The sequence below is a fragment of the Hoplias malabaricus genome, chromosome 1 (assembly GCF_029633855.1).
Source record: "Hoplias malabaricus isolate fHopMal1 chromosome 1, fHopMal1.hap1, whole genome shotgun sequence".
Lineage (NCBI taxonomy): Eukaryota > Metazoa > Chordata > Actinopteri > Characiformes > Erythrinidae > Hoplias > Hoplias malabaricus.
The window spans coordinates 30,545,878-30,562,291 of record NC_089800.1 but is presented as its reverse complement, the minus strand read 5'-3'; positions in this window follow the sequence as shown (position 1 = coordinate 30,562,291).

The following is a 16,414-nucleotide window of genomic DNA, read 5'->3' as shown; positions in this document are numbered from 1 at the left end:
CACTGGACACACAGAGTGTATCACCTCTACAGAAAAACGGGAAATGAGATGCTGAGCTGCAGAGATGAGCTTCTGAAGAGTTTCCCAGAGTGGCTGCTGCTGTGTGTGTAAACAAATGTGTTGCTATGGATGGTGTGGTGGATTATTTTCTCCTTTCTGCCTTGAGAGAGAGAGAGAAGAAGAGAGCAAAGAGACAGAAAGAATGAAAGTGTGTGTGAGTGTGTGTGAGAGAGAAGAGAGAGAAAAGAAACAGAGAGAATGTGTGTGTGTGTGTGTGTGTGTGTGTGTGTGTGTGTGTGTGTGTGTGTGTGAGAATGACAGCGAGAGAGAGAGAGAGAGAGCTGAGATCAGAAGATCAGAGTGCTGCTTTGGGCCTTCACTCTCCACCTCGTTCCCTTACAGCTCTTAAAAAGCTATTAATGAACATCTGGTGAATATTAGCTCAGTTTTGCCATCAGTGAGAGCACACACACGCACACACACACACACACAGGGCTTAAAATAGTTGCTGTGTTCTTTGGAGTAAGGTTAGTGATAATGAGAAAATAAGCAGTTGGCGGAGGCTCCTCTGAGCTCATACCTGCCCCGTACAGAGCTCCTCCATTGTCCCTCACTGACAATGAAATGGAGAAATCGAGCTCAAAACATTATGGAATCTGTAACGACCGCACAAGACCTGCCGTCTCCCCAGACCCGGCCCCATCCAGCTCCACTCTCACCTGCCTCAGACCTCCATTCATCCACAGCTGTGTCTCCATCCCTTGCCTCCACTGTGAGCAGAGCTATGTGGGTCTGAAAGGACGTGGCACTGGAGAGAAGAACCCAGCACTGAGAAAAAGAACAATAAACACAAACATGTAACCAAAACAAAGAAGCTTCTAGTGTTTCTGAGAACAAAGGATTAACAGCACCAGAGCCCAGGCCTTAACATCACTGATTTAGAAGAGGAAAAAACACAATCAGCATCTAAGGCCTAATCCCATTTCTTAATTTTACCACTTCCCCTTGTTTTGGAGTGTCCTCTTGCCCCTTGTAAATGGGTTACAAAGTGTAGTAGTCAAAATCTCTCCCTACAAGGCCTTCAAGACCATAATACATCATCAAAACACAAATAAAAGAGAGTAGCGTTTCATTCCCAGGTGACTAGCACTTCTCTGTATCAGCTCTGTAACAGTCTGCAGTGGTATCAGAGGAGCTGCTGGACTTTAGTTACATTTAGAGCCTCATTCTCATTCAGAAGAGTTCCACTATCATATTTTAATCACCTATTCTGCAATCATCTGAGATATGGAGCTGAATTCAGATTCTTATTTTGCAGCTTTTTGTTTATAACTTCCAGTTGCACCTTACATACTGTAGTAGCCTTAGATGCCAGAGTGTAACCTCTTCACTATTCAAGGGGGAACTGGAGATTTACAACTAACTCCTGAGACATCAGCTCCTACTAGTGCTGTTTTCTGCTTGTTCTGAAGTAAAGGGCCCTAAAAATCCACTGAAACTACATTAAACTAAGGTAATACACTGGTGATCGTAGAGTCTAAAGAAGAAAATACTGACATCTGTGGGTTTCTTTGGGCACTTGGCAGCATCTCACCAGAAATTCACAAAACGTGTCTCTGAAAAATCTCAGTTTGAAGGGTCATGACGCCCTCATACTTCACCCCACCCCTTTATCCCATCAACATCTGAGACCCCCCACACCCCTAGAAAACAGAGGGGTAGGGATAAGTGGTAGGTTCAAGGGGTGAAATGAGATTAACCCCTTGAAGGTGGAGAAATGTCCATGTTAGGACTTCTGTTTTCAGTGATGTTGGTGTCGGGAGGATGTTGTCAGTGTTTTTTTTTGTTGTTGTTCATTTTAAGGCAGTATTTAAAGTCAATGAGGATGTGGCTCCAGACGTAGAACAGACTCAGCGCTTTCAGTAATGACTCACAAGCTAAAAACCCTTTAAAATTCTTTCGCATTTCCAACTAAACGGAACAACCAGCTGGATCAGACCTCCACTGCCCAGTCCCCCCTGACCTTTCTATGGGGTATGGCTTGTGTGTACAGCACCATACCCAGACACTTTGTAGATCTGTGGTTACAGACTGTAGTCCATCTGTTGCTACCTCCTTGGTCCACCTTGTAGATGTAAAGTCAAAGACAGTAGCTCATCTGTCGCTGCACAGTGTGTCATCCTCTAGTTCTCCATCAGTGGACACAGGACACTGGTCGGCTGGATGGTAATGGTTGTTGGACTAAACTCCAGCAGCACTGCCGTGTCTGATCCACTCGCACCAGCACAACATCAGTGTCTCAGCAGTGCTGAGAATGATTTACCACCCAAACTACCTGCTCTGTGGGGGCCCTGACAATTGAAGAACAGTATGCAGAGCAACTCAGTGGCTGTAGTCTGTAACTGTAGAACTACAAAGTACTCCTGTGTGGTCATTGCAGCTGAGAGAAAGGCAGATCTAGAACCGTCCACACAGTGAGTTGCGTGTCTGTAAATGTCTCTGTAATCAAACCCTACTGCGGCACTCACAACCAATAATGTTCATTCCAACCCGGCACTGCGTGGAGACGAGTCTTTAATAGGAACAACATCTGGAGAGAGTGATAAACCCAACATCTGGAGCCAAACCCGCTGAGTCTGTCAACTCCCGACTAACCCACTGTCCAACAACTTCAGCAAAATAACACACACGCTAAACACCAACAGTGTCACACCATGACACACAGCGCAGCAACTCACGCCAGATGAGGAGTCAGACGGCTCCATCGTCCCCAAATGAACCGGTTTATGCTCCACTGAGCGGGTCCCCTGCATGTAGTGCAGATTTTTGTACTCATCCAAGCCTCTAGGTGTCATGACTGTTTCATAATGTGAAGATGAATCACCAGAGGAATGACTGACTGCTTCTTTAAACATCAGCAATCACCAGCTTTAGACCAGGCTCAGGACCACATACACCTCCTATCTTCTCCTGCTTTAAAGCAGCACTATTTCTTTCCTAAAGACAATGTGCACGTTAATGTGTGAATCTGGAGTCTACCAACCCACACACAAGACCCCCAGTCAGTTTTCTGAGTGCTGCCTGAGTCAGAAAACATGTCTCTCCCATACATTTCCTCCTCTCTCTTTCTCGCTCTCTCACACACTAACACACACACACACACACACACACACACACACACAGAGCTCCTGTTTCATCTGCTTCCTGTACAAGCTTTAGTATAGTGTCAATTTTCTCCAATAATTCTGTGTCCAAAATTAAACCTCTTTGAAACTTTTACTCAGCAAATGATTCATTCATTCATTCATTGAATGTTCAGGATTCCATAGGGTTTGGGGCCTAATCAGAATCATTGGGTTCAAGGTGGTAACACACCCTGGAGGTCTTTCACCTGTCCTGTGCAGGGCAACACACACTCACACATTCACTCACACACTCACACCAATGGACACTTTTGAGTCGCCAATCTACCTACCAATGTGTGTTTTTGGACTGTGGGAGGAAACTTCAGCACCCGGAGACATGCAGACACAGGGAGAACACACCAAACTTCTCACGGACAGTCACCCGGAGCAGGGCTTGAACCCACAACCCCAGGATCCTGAAGCTGTGTGACAGACACACTACCTGCTGAGCCACCAAATTCGAAAATCATCAAAACTACACTGAATTATTATTATAAAACAAAAAACGAGTGTTTTCCTCTCTCCAGTTTGACACATTTGTCTCCCTCCCAACAATACAATACTGTATTGTTGTGATCATAATTTTTTATCAACAGACACACCTACTATAAATATAATTAATAATCTTTACATTTATATTTTAAAAAACTATTACATTTATTAGTTTATTTTACATTTCTTCTTATTATTATTATAAACAAGGGCAATGGCACTAATTAACTTTTAAAAATGAAGCATTGTATAATAAAATACTTGTGAATTTTCTATATTTTTAAAACCCAGATTTCTTTTTTGCATTAAATTAAAGTTAATTGTCAATATGAACCTCCAGGGAGACTTGTACATAGCAGATGTTTGAAAGCAATTGTTTAACTACACCTTGGTCTGGATGAATAAATATTATGGTAATAAAAACAAAAGATAAAATAAGAAACCCCAAAACGCACACCCAATTTTTTTTTTTTTTTGCTGTAGCCATAAAAGCACATGGAGTGAGAAGGTCATTGTTGCTGAGTAAACACAGCCTTATGAACTTGTAGAGCACTTGACCTTACGTTGTGAGGGTTGATAACAGCAGCTTTACCTCGTCGTGTCGCTGTAATCTCTCCCTGTCTGCGGTCATCTACTCTGGCATTTCAATGTGTTTTGAAGGACCTCGTTCCTCTGGAGTTCCCCTTCTTGGGCTGTGGTCAGTTTTCTGTTTATTTTCCTTCCTTGCTCTTGAGTGGAGGTCCGTCTTTAACGTAAGAGAGTGAGAGAAAATATTAACACCTGCTTTTACACTGCTCCCACTGTGGCTTTTACCCAGAGTTAAAATGCTGCCAACATACACAGCCGCTTATGTAGGCCGTAGGGAGCACAGCAGCTCATTGGTATTATAAGACAGCAAAAACAAAGTGTTTTATGAGGTGAAGTTGGGGTTAAAATGCTGTCTACTCATATAGTTGCCTATGTAGGGAATCAAGATCAAGGCAGCAATTGAGACACACCCTGAATAAAGTGGATTATAATATACGGGATTTAATTTTGGTTGGCTAAAATGCTGCATGGCTTTCTATGAAGACCATAGGGTGTAAGAGTAGCTCATTATGAATTGCATAAGGAGTAATGCCGCCAACTATGAAGTCCTTAGGGACTAAAGCAACTTATTATGAAGTCCATAAGGTGTAAGGATAGTTCACTATGAAGTACATAGGAAATAAGGTAGCTGGATATGACGTAAATAGGGAGTAATGCAGCTAACTATGAAGTACATAGGGATTAATATAGCTCACTATGAAGTACATAGGGAATAAGGTAGCTCACTAGGAAGTTCATAAGGTGAAAGGGTAGTTCACTATGAAGTACAGAGGGATTAAGGTAGCTCACTATGAAGTACATAGGAAATAAGGTAGGTGACTCTGAAGTACATAGGGATTAATGTAGCTCACTATGACACTATGAAGTACATAGGGATTAATGCAGCTCACTATGAAGTGCACAGGGAATAAGGTAGCTCACTATGAAGTACATAGTGAATAATGCAGCTCACTATGAAGTCCATAAGGTATAAGGGTAGCTCATTATAAAGTACAAAGAGAGCCATGCAGCTGACTATGAAGTCCACAGGGAATAAGGTAGTTCACTAGGAAGTACATAGGCAGTAGGGGTGCTCACAAGACAATAGGGAATAAAGTAGCTCACTATATTGTGTACATAGGGAGTGATGCAGCTCACTATGAAGTTCATAAGGATTAATGTAGCTCACTATGAAGTACATAGGGAATAATGCAGCTCACTATGAAGTATATAGGGAATAAGGTAGCTCACTATGAAGTACATGGGGAGTAAGGCAGCTCACTATGAAGTACATAGTGAATAATGCAGCTCACTATGAAGTGCCTAAAGTATAAGGGTAGCTCATTATAAAGTACAAAGAGAGCCATGCAGCTGACTATGAAGCCCATAAGGAATATGGTAGCTCACTAGGAAGTACATAGGCAGTAGGGGGGCTCACAAGACAATAGGAACTAAAGTAGCTCACTATAGTGTACATAGGGAGTGATGCAGCTCACTATGAAGTTCATAGGGAATAAAGTAGCTTAATAACAAGCTTAAAACAGCTGCACAGAATAGGGAGCAAATTAGTTCACTAGATATTGGGACACTGCTGCCTACATAGAGAGCTGTGTAGGTCAGGCAGCTTTTTAACCCAAATGTCAGCTTATTTGGGCTGTGTCTCGGTACCTCGTGAGCTGCCTTGCTACCTACAGCCTGCACAGACCCCAGGGTGTGGTTAAGTAGCGTCTAAACCAAAATCAAACCTTATTAGGAGTTTCCCACATCTTAGTAGGCTGTCACTCTACTTTCTGCAGTGGCAGATGTAAATGCAGACAGCTAAATATACACATCATTCTCAATCATTATAAAACAGCTTATGTAGGCTTTGTTCCTACTGCCTACATATGCAGATGTATGTGCCAGTAGCACGTTAACACAAATCTAACCATATAAAACAGCTTATTAAGATTGTGTCTTCATACCTTGTGAGCCATCTTACTCCATATGTACTTCATAGTGAAACCACCTTACTCCCTATGGACTATGTCGGCAGCTGTGTAATTTTAGCAACATTTTAATTAAAAATATAGCTTATAAATGAAATTATTTAAGCTGTTTCTCAATTGCTGCCTTGTTCCCTACAACCTACATAGGCAATGAGGTGTAGGTTATGTAGCATGTAAAATCTAACCTTATAAAATCTTATATTTTGGGGTGTTTTCTAGTTCTCCATGCCCCTCTATTGCCTGCATCATTTTAAAGTCTTTTCACTAAAATCAAGCCTCATAAATCTGGGGCTCAGTAGGTATCGGGACACAGCCAGTGATTTGTTCTGTTGTTGTGTTTTTCTGTAAACCCAGCCGTGTTTTCCACTAAAGTCCGTCTCTCTCTGACGCAGCTCCTCGACAGCGATGTGAACGGAGTCATTTTTTCCGAGCTGCGTGTCCAGGACATTTACAGTTTGGCGTCAGGGCATCGGTTGGTCCGAAAGCAGGCACTTTTAAGTGTTTGTGGTATCGGCACATCTGCAGGCAAGATGTGAGCTGTGGAGGGGGGAGAGGGAGGGCTCTGGGGCCTTTTGGGTTTTGCCTGTATTTCTCCCACATCATGTGACAATGAACAACATTCCTTAACTCTTTCTGGAGAGAACTGGTTGCGAAACATTTTTCCCGGTTTTCCTTCAGGCCTCTGACATAAATCTGCACCATCGTCAGCACCACAGAGTTCCCCCCGCCTTCAGCTGAATAATGATGTACTTGGCCGAGTGGTCTATGAGGCCCCCAGGGGCCCAGCGATGGATAGGCCCCTATGCTGATTATTTTCAGAAGATTTAGCCACAGGTCACAGGGCCCAGCTTCCTGCTGAGCTTCACGGCCTTCTCAGATTTCAGCCAGACTAAACTCACACAGCACAACTCTGCACCCTGACAAATAGAGTTCTGGACCTCCAGTTACAGCTCTTAGAATAAAACATTGAATTGGCAAAGAAGCACTCTACTATATGTACATGTTTACCCCTTAAAGTGCACATATCCCCCTTTCTTCTGTTCTGGTTCTTAATGAAACATCTGTGACCAGGTTTGGTCAAAACCCCGCAGCAGCGTTCTCCCCCTGTCTAAACAGTCCTGTTCAGAACACCCTCTTTCAGCGCCTGTTCCTTTAAATGATAATGAGCTGCTCACTATTCACCCTGACCCAGAGCGCACAGCAGTGAGGAGCAAGGAGCAGAAGCTCTGGCGGCTTTTAGCAGTTTTGCTTGGTTCTTTTTCTTCTCAGTTTTTACCCAGTGCTCTTATTTCTCTGTGCTCATTGTGTCTGTTTTGTTGCATTTCGTTTTATCCCATGTTTTCTGACTTAAGCAGCATGCAGGAAGTGGACTGGGGGGTCTTGTTTCACTGTGTGTGAGTTGGTGGGTTCACACAAACATGATTTGAACAAGGGATTATTTCATAATATGTTCCCTTATATAGCTTCTTCATGCACATGCCTCATTTACATATGACTCTTTAAAGTGCCCATATTATGGAAAACCGTGTCTCCTGCATCGAAAACAGGACGTTTGGAATTCACTGATTTTGTGGGGTCACAAACATGAAAATACTGAAGTTATAAAGAGAGTGTCAGTCAATCATACTGCAGCCAATCAGAACAGAGCTAATTTGCATGGACAGCTTATATAATTCTATAGTATTGTGCAGGTTGGGACACTGGATATGTAAGTGTTTAGTTCATAAAACCATTTATACATTTGCACTCGTCCAAATGTCCATTCCCAGGTCAGTATGACTTTCTCAGAGTTATCTCCTCCCAACTGCTGTCAGTAGCAGGAATGTTCCCTCTGAAGCTTAAAAAACACATCAGTAAACCCCAAGAAGAGGTCACGCAGCTAATACAGGTCCAGATATAATTCAATGGCCCCTCATTTAAAGGATCCAGGCATGTTAGAGCAGCATTACACACTTCTGTACTACTGTCAGAAAAGAGGACACTGTAGGGTTTGGGTCAAAGCTTCAAACTATGTAAATGAACCATAACATTTATAACAACTGACCTTAAAGCCTGATTGTGCACCTTAAATGAGCTTTAAAGGTGCAATAGGTCATTTTTATGATTATGTTGTTTACTTTAAGGTGTAACACATATGAGACTAAGAATCAAATCAAAGAATGTATACATTTACGCTCCATAGAGCGTGCTATAGAGTAAGGGCAGCCTCTGAGACCTCCTGGCCACTAGGTGTCAGTGTAATGACAGTTTCATAGCTTGAGAAGATGACTGATTGCTGCTTTAAAGGGTTTGCTCTACATGAAGGGGGGAGTAAATGTAGGTCAGCAGGGGGTTTGTGTCTGTTGCACTGCACTGATCTCTCACTCTGACGCTTTCAAGAGCCGCATGAAAGTGTCCTCAACTCAATTACGGGCAAAAACCGCGGGACAGAGACTTCATCAACAGTTTAGTCTGAAACAACCATAACAGCCACACCACAAGCCACTTTCACATTTCATTAATAACAGTGGAGCCGCCAAGATACTCAGCCTTTTCCATAAACTCCAGCACTTTCTCCAGCAGGCAGCAGCGGAGACATTTGTAGCCGTTATTAAAGTCATATTTCACAGCGTCCTCCATAAATCACTCTCAGATGCTTCGAATTAGTCTGATTACTGTTGCTGATTAGTCTTTATTGCTGCTGTGTGTGTTAAAAAGCTTAGAGGAAATATGCGTAACTTGCTTGAGTGCATTACTAGAGTTGAGTTGTGTTCATTATTGGTTCATTACATACTCTTCTCCAGAAGGAGTTGAATATCTGTAATCTTTCATGACAGAATGTGTAAAATAAAAGAACATAATGTAAGTTCTGGAGATGAAATTTGACGTATTAACTCAACTGAATTCTAAAATATACAATTAATACAGAATTTTGAGCAGGTAGTGTCTCTGTCACACAGCTCCAGGGTCCTGTGGTTGTGGGTTTGAGCCCTTCGTCTGTGAGATGTTTGATGTGTTCTCGGTCCAAAAACACATGTTGGTAAGTGGACTGGCAACTCAAAAGTGTCCTTAGGTGTGAGTATGTGAGTAAATGTATGAGTGTGAGTCACCCTGCAAAGGACTGGCACCCACTCCAGGGTGTGTTCCTGCCTTGTGCCCAGTGATTCAGCATGACCCTGAACTGGATAAGCGCTTACAGACATTCATTCATTCATTCATTATTTGTAACCGCTTATCCAGTTCAGGGTAGCGGTGGGTCCAGAGCCTACCTGGAATCATTGGGCGCAAGGTGGGAATACACCCTGGAGGGGGCGCCAGTCCTTCACAGAGCAACACAGACACACACACACATTCACACACTCACACCTACGGACACTTTTGAGTCGCTAATCCACCTACCAACGTGTGTTTTTGGACTGTGGGACAAACAATGCACCCTGTGTCCACTGATGAAGACAGTGAGCGTACAAAATGTTTCAAAACTCCAGCAGCACTGCTGTGTCTGATCCATTTGTACCAGCACAACACACGCTAACAAACCACCACCACCACGTCAGTGTCACTGCAGCACTGAGACTGATCCCCCACCCACAACGTACCTGCCCTATGGGGGTCCTGACCAGTGAAGAACAGGCCAAAAGAGAGCTAATACAGTATGCATAAACAGGTGGACTACAGTACAGTAAATGTAGATACAGTTTGTGATGATTTGGACATGCAGTTAACATAGCGCTATGCTAATTGGCAGGCTATAGTCTAGCCTCTTTACTCTGGGGTTACAACCAAAGGCGTGCTCTTCGGAACCCATACACGTCTGTATGAGCTGATCAAACGTGTTTGGGATGAAGGAAAAAACTGTGAAAATCACATCTGGCTGAATCCCGTCTTTAGCGTGAGACGCGCTAATGTCCTCGGAGCCATCCAAATCCAAGGATGGCGCAGTTTCAGGAGCAGAGCTGAGCGCAGGCCCGGCCTAGTGACTCACCGAGAAATGAAAACATTTAATTATGGGAGTAAACGGCTTTCGGGGAAGACAGTGACTCACATGTGTGAGACATTTTGGCCCATTAGAGTGTAGTGTATCTGGTAAAGGTCAGTGAGCTGAATCCATGGGAAATCATGCAGAGTGTCCTGCATTAGAGACGCATTGAGCTCTGTGAAGGCCACACATGAAGACTATCAAGAATATAACACTGATCTGTGCCTTGATTTATAGTTTCATAGATCTGTAGCCGTACATGACACTCAGCTAAAGTAATCACCATAGAAAAGCATTAATATGGGTGTCCCCTTTTTCTTGGACATGTCCTCTTTTGAGAAGAGAAAAATGAGTGGGGCTTTCTAATTTCCAGGGTTTGCTTCACATTGCCTGTGTGAATTTATATGGCTTTAAAAATAATCTTTAAGCCCCACCTTCTCTCCACCGCTATTGGTCCACAACAGGGTGTGAATTATACAATGACAATTGGGGGCGTCAACCTTTTCTTCAGGTCATAATGGGAAGCCAGCACAGGCACTTACTTCAGTAAACTGAAGTTTTACAATCCTTACAGATTCATGTTTTTTACTGGAATGTTTGCAGTACATTAATGATAAATCCATTAAACCAGCCAATGTGTCAAATACCACACAACTTTTGTAGTCAGGGGTCACCAACAATATATTATAGAGCAAAATCACACAGTGCTATTGGGTACTGCCATACAAAATTTAGGCCTGTACCTGACTAACGTTAAATAGACCACCCAATAATCAAAATCTGTCAGCAGTTTTCTTGCCCTGAAATTGAAATTCATATTATACAGAATCTCTTCCACAGGAATCATGTGTTAATTAATTCTGAATAAATGGGAATAATGTCACTGAAAATCACTGTAGCCTAGGCTTTTGTACTATCTCATCCATTCATACTGGGACCAATACAGCATCTACGCAGTAAAATGCTAAGGGGAGAGTGAAGGAATACCTTTATATAGAAGCTTGGCTATTATTAGTCTCCAAATAAACTCTATTTTAGTGAATCACGTTAAGTGAAACAAGATTTTTTAAGCATTTTAACCAATGTGCCCCAGCCATGTAATTTAAGTTTATACATCAATGTATTGATTCAGTAGAATTATTTACATTATTTGCAGTAATATTTGTGTTTACTGTAGAACTACTCACAGCAGCAACTAATACCTCACTACTACAGCCACAAGATCTACTACACCTTCAGCCAGTGTGTCGCCGCTGCAGCATTTAAAGTAAAATTGAACAATCTAACATCTTCATGTGAGTGATTTACTGAAGTGTTTTTAAAAAGCTAGATAGTTAATTTACTATACTATAGATGACTTCTCTGGCTTGTGCAGGTGCTACCTTAATGAGGACACAATTCACGCGAGCAATAATATGCGTGAGGCAGGTAAAACAAGACAATGAATGCTATGGTCCGGTGTAGGGGTGTTTGAAATCGTATTTCAAGATTCTTACAGGTCATGGATATTGTAAATTTATTGTAATATTTAACATTGTTGGTAACAAGTATATATAAATCTTACGATCAAGTCTTTAGTCTTTAGTCTTTAGTGGTCTACAACCTGCATCTGCATCATCTGTTGACCAAACTGCATCCCACCACAGCTGACTGACCACAGCCTAAACACTCCGACACTCTTAAACACAACCTGACTTTTCTAGTTTATTTATGTATTTAATTATATTATTTTATATTTTAATTGTTAATATTTTTTATATTTTTTTTACAATGGCATGAAAATGTAAATCTAGGTAAAACTTATTTTTGTAAGTTTTAAGATGTTGAAATGAAATGATATACTTACTAATATAAGCAATTAAAAGAACAATAATTATTAATAATTAATAATTTGGAATTTTGCTCCTGTGATCCCCCTACAGTTGCAGAATGTAATTTACTCTTACAGCACTCTCCTGAAATAAAGTGGGAAGGGACAAGAAGGTAGTGGTTGCTTACCCTGCCCCATATAGTGCAGTTTCTGCAGTGCTGAGCCCAGAGCACCAACAACAAAGGCTCCATTCTCTCTATAATAGACCAGTGGTGCCATTGTGGTTTTGAAGCTGTCATTTTTATGTACTTAGAGTTGCTTTAAGGTTCATTTCTAATCTTGTAAAATAGTATACACACACACACTGCCATAATCTTAAAACTGTGTCTTCTTGAAGCCCTCCCATCCACCACGTTCTGTCCACGACAGACACCAGTTTGTCCCTCTTTGTAAAAAAGAAAATATGGTCACCTTAGCATTGAACAATAAAACAGGATCATGCTCTGACATCGCACAGAGGAATATATAGCCCCCAGCACTGGGCTGTAAAGCAATGGAACTGTGTTCTCTAGAGTATTGAAACTCCTTCTAATATGGGAGCTCCTTCTAACTCTTGTGGCTGATTGCCATGAAATTCACACAGAAACGTCTCCCCCCTAAAAAAGCCTTTCTATAAGAAATAAGACTGCAGCAGAGAGAGAACCAAGTATCTATTCCCAGTCATTCTTTTGCCAGATGTGATTTCATAAGACATAATTTTAAGAAGTTAAGGGGTTAAACAAGGGTGGGAGTGTTGATTTATTACAGGGGGAGCAAAATGAGTGTGGAGTTTGTAAAGTATGGGGTGATGATGTGCAGCTGATATGGCTACGCAAGCAACTGTGACTTCTGTTAGATCATGTAAATCAGACTCAGGCTGCATCCCATTTGTTTACTACACAGTAATATATACACTAACATAGTATATACTATTTACAAACCTTACAAGTATGAGATTAACAGGTTAGTACACAAAATATTAATGTCAAATAATTGACAATAATTGATATTATCAAAAACTTGATAGTAAATATTACTATCAAGACGTGACAAACTCTTCTTATAACAACGCAAGCAATACCCAACTGCAACTGCAATGCTGTCAACCATTTTTTCAAAGGCTGAATCTCAAATATTGCCATCAACACTGTGTAGTGCACAGTGTAGGTCATAGCAGTTTTTGCACTAAAACAGTGCATAGTATGTCAAATAATACAACCTTTCAAGTTGATATAATATCTATCTATCTATCTATCGTTACACTTATATAGCGCCTTTCTAGATACCCAAGAACGCTTTACAATCCACACGGCTCAGAACGCTCAGAACACTCAATCCACACACTGGCGAGAAGCGGCAGCCAAACACGCACAGCGTACTCTTGACCAGGAACGACCGTCCACCTGGAGGACTGCATTGGGCACTAGGATTTCACCCAGGACAGAGTGCCAATCCATATCTGGGCGCACACACATTCACTCACACATACACACTCATTCACTCACACAGCAGGACAGTTATTAGACAGAAGCCAATTCACCTGCCCTCCATGTTTTTGGACTGGTCAGACCCCCACAGAGCAGGTATGATTTGGGTGGTGGTGTGTTTGTGTGTGTTTTGTGCTGGTATGAGTGGATCAGACACAGCAGTGCTTCTTGATTTTGTAACCGCCTCAGTGTCATTGCTGGACTGAGATAGTCCACCGAGCAAAAACATCCAACCGACAGCATCTAACAGCGTGGACAGTGAGGGGACACAGGGTTTAAAAACACACATTGGTAGGTGGATTGGCTACTTAAAAGTGTCCATAGGTGTGAGTGTGTGTCACCCAGTGAAGGACTGGCGCCCCCTCCAGGGTGTGTTTCTGCCTTGCGCCCAGTAATTCTGGGTAGGCTCCGAACCCATCGTGACCCTGAACTGGATAAGTGCTTACAGACTATGAATGAATGAAAAGTGAATCAACAGATGAGCAGCCAAAAGTGATATCGGTAGGAAAAACTCCCTCAAGGCTTGAGGAAGAAACATTGGAAGGAACAAAGTGTGCCCCGTACATGAGGGCGGTCATTAACTCAAAGTGAGTAGAGAGGAGGTGTCAGTTCAGTTTGTATTTATGGATTATAGAGAATATGAATGACTCTGGCAAATCTAACTACAATAGCCAAACTAAAAGGATACAACCAGCAAGTAACGGACCTGAGGGCCCCCTGAAACACTGGCATCCCCCACTCCAATGTTAGGCCACAACAGCCCCAACGTCATAGTTTACCAAAGCTCCTCAGTCAGTGAACCCCTGGATCTACAGCATTTAATTAAGGGGAAAGTTAATTACTAAAAGCTATACTAAACAAGTAAGTTTTCAGCAGAGACTTAAAGACTGAGACAGGAAGTTTATTCCACAGTTGGATGGCTGAAGTCTTCAGAATTCTTAGAACTAGTAAACTAGTAACTAGTCCTGTGAGCTGTATTATGATGTCACAAGCAAAACAATCTCCCAGTATAGTGAGATACTTACTTAAAATAAGCGTATAACCTCCGGAAATATTCTCATACTATTATACTAACAACCTCAGAATGAGAGAAATAGAAATATCAACTGCATTTAACTAAGTTTCCCTCATGTTTTGCAATGTGTGGCTGTAAATTCTCTGCCAGAACATAAAAACACAGATTCAAAGCCTCAGATTAATGTCCTCCAGCTTTAAAACCCCCTCACAGCAATTCGTCTGGATGTTTTTGTGGTGGCACTGTGTCCCTTTATATTTAATCAGACAAATGTGAAAGAACTAGAGAAACATTGTCCACAAAAAGCAACAATGGAGCCCCTCTTCTATCTCTCCCTCCATCTGAAAACAATTTCTCCCAACCATGTGGCTTCCTGATTGGTTACTGGAACAGAGAGAGAGAGAGAGAGAGAGAGAGAGAGAGAGAGAGAGGGAGAGAGAGAGAGAGGTGGGGGGGTCTAGAAAGCAGAAAGGTCAGTGGGATGTTTTAGAGGATGATCAAGGACAAATTGAATGTAGGAAAGTCCTCAAAATTGCCAGAGCAGATCAATTATCTTCTGACTCCAAACTTCCACAGTGACATCCAAAAAACACAGAGCAGACCTCGTCTTTCGGAGTTAAACCATAATCCGTGGCTTTGTTTTTTCCCTCTGTATCTTCACAGAGCCCTTTTTCATGTGCGCTGGTCCTTGCCACAAACTGCAGCCCAAACAGTAAACAAATAAACATCAGGAAGAAACTGGGCAAGTTTAACGGCAACTTCCATTAGACACTACACTGCAATGGCCATTAACCTATGGCCATTAATGAGTGAATGTGTGAGTGTGTGTGTTGCCCTGTGAAGGACTGGCGCCCCCTCCAGGGCGCTCAATGATTGCAAGTAGGCTCTGGACCCACGGTGACCCTGAACTGGATAAGCAGTTACAGATAATGAATGAATGTATTATACATTACACACACATACACACACAAAACACTTTAAAACGTATTTGTACATAATATATTGTTTTTCGACTAATTTCTATGAAAGGAGAACTCTAACAACACCGGTTTCAATTTCAATTTACTACTTTTGGGCGGCACGGTGGCGCAGCTGGTATTGTCACAGTCACACAGCTCCAGGATCCTGGGGTTATGGGTTCAAGTCCCGCTCTGGGGCCTGTGAGGAGTTTGGTGTGTTCTCCCTGTGTCCGCATGGGTTTCCTCCAGGGGCTCCGGTTTCTTCCCATGGTCCAAAAACACACGCTGGCAGGTGGATTGGCAACTCAAAAGTGTCAGTAGGTGTGTGTGTGAGTGATTGTGAGTGTGTGTTGCACTGTAAAGAACTGACACCTGGTCTATGGATAGTAAACTGGTTCATGCTGAGAAATTCACTGTACAGTAATCTCTTGAATCTTAGGGTCTTGAGTGTACGCTTCAGTGAATATAATATGTACAAATAATAAACAATCCATTTCCAAGAAAAAAAAAGTGTTACGTTTTTGGAGGTTAAAACGACAGATGGCATCTTTAAGCATGCAGACATCCCTTAGTTTCATGCTCACTCTGTGACTTTGCAGGGAAATATTCAGCGGTACTCCTGCTCCAGGTCTGAATAACACCCTGATGATTCATTTGGTTCCCACATGTTTTTAATAAACAAAGTTTAACCTACAGTCAGACCTCGAACGCAGAGGATGATGTCATCCGGAGGAAACTGTTAAAGCTGAAAAATGCAGAATTACACTCCTTATCTGAGTATTTACACTGACAAGATGGACAGTGCCATCTGTATTTTCAAAATTTGGTCATAAATCAGTAAACAAAGCCATGCTAAGTGTCCTGGTGTAAAATGGCTCCACGTGGAGAACAGTGAATAGATGGACAATTCCAAT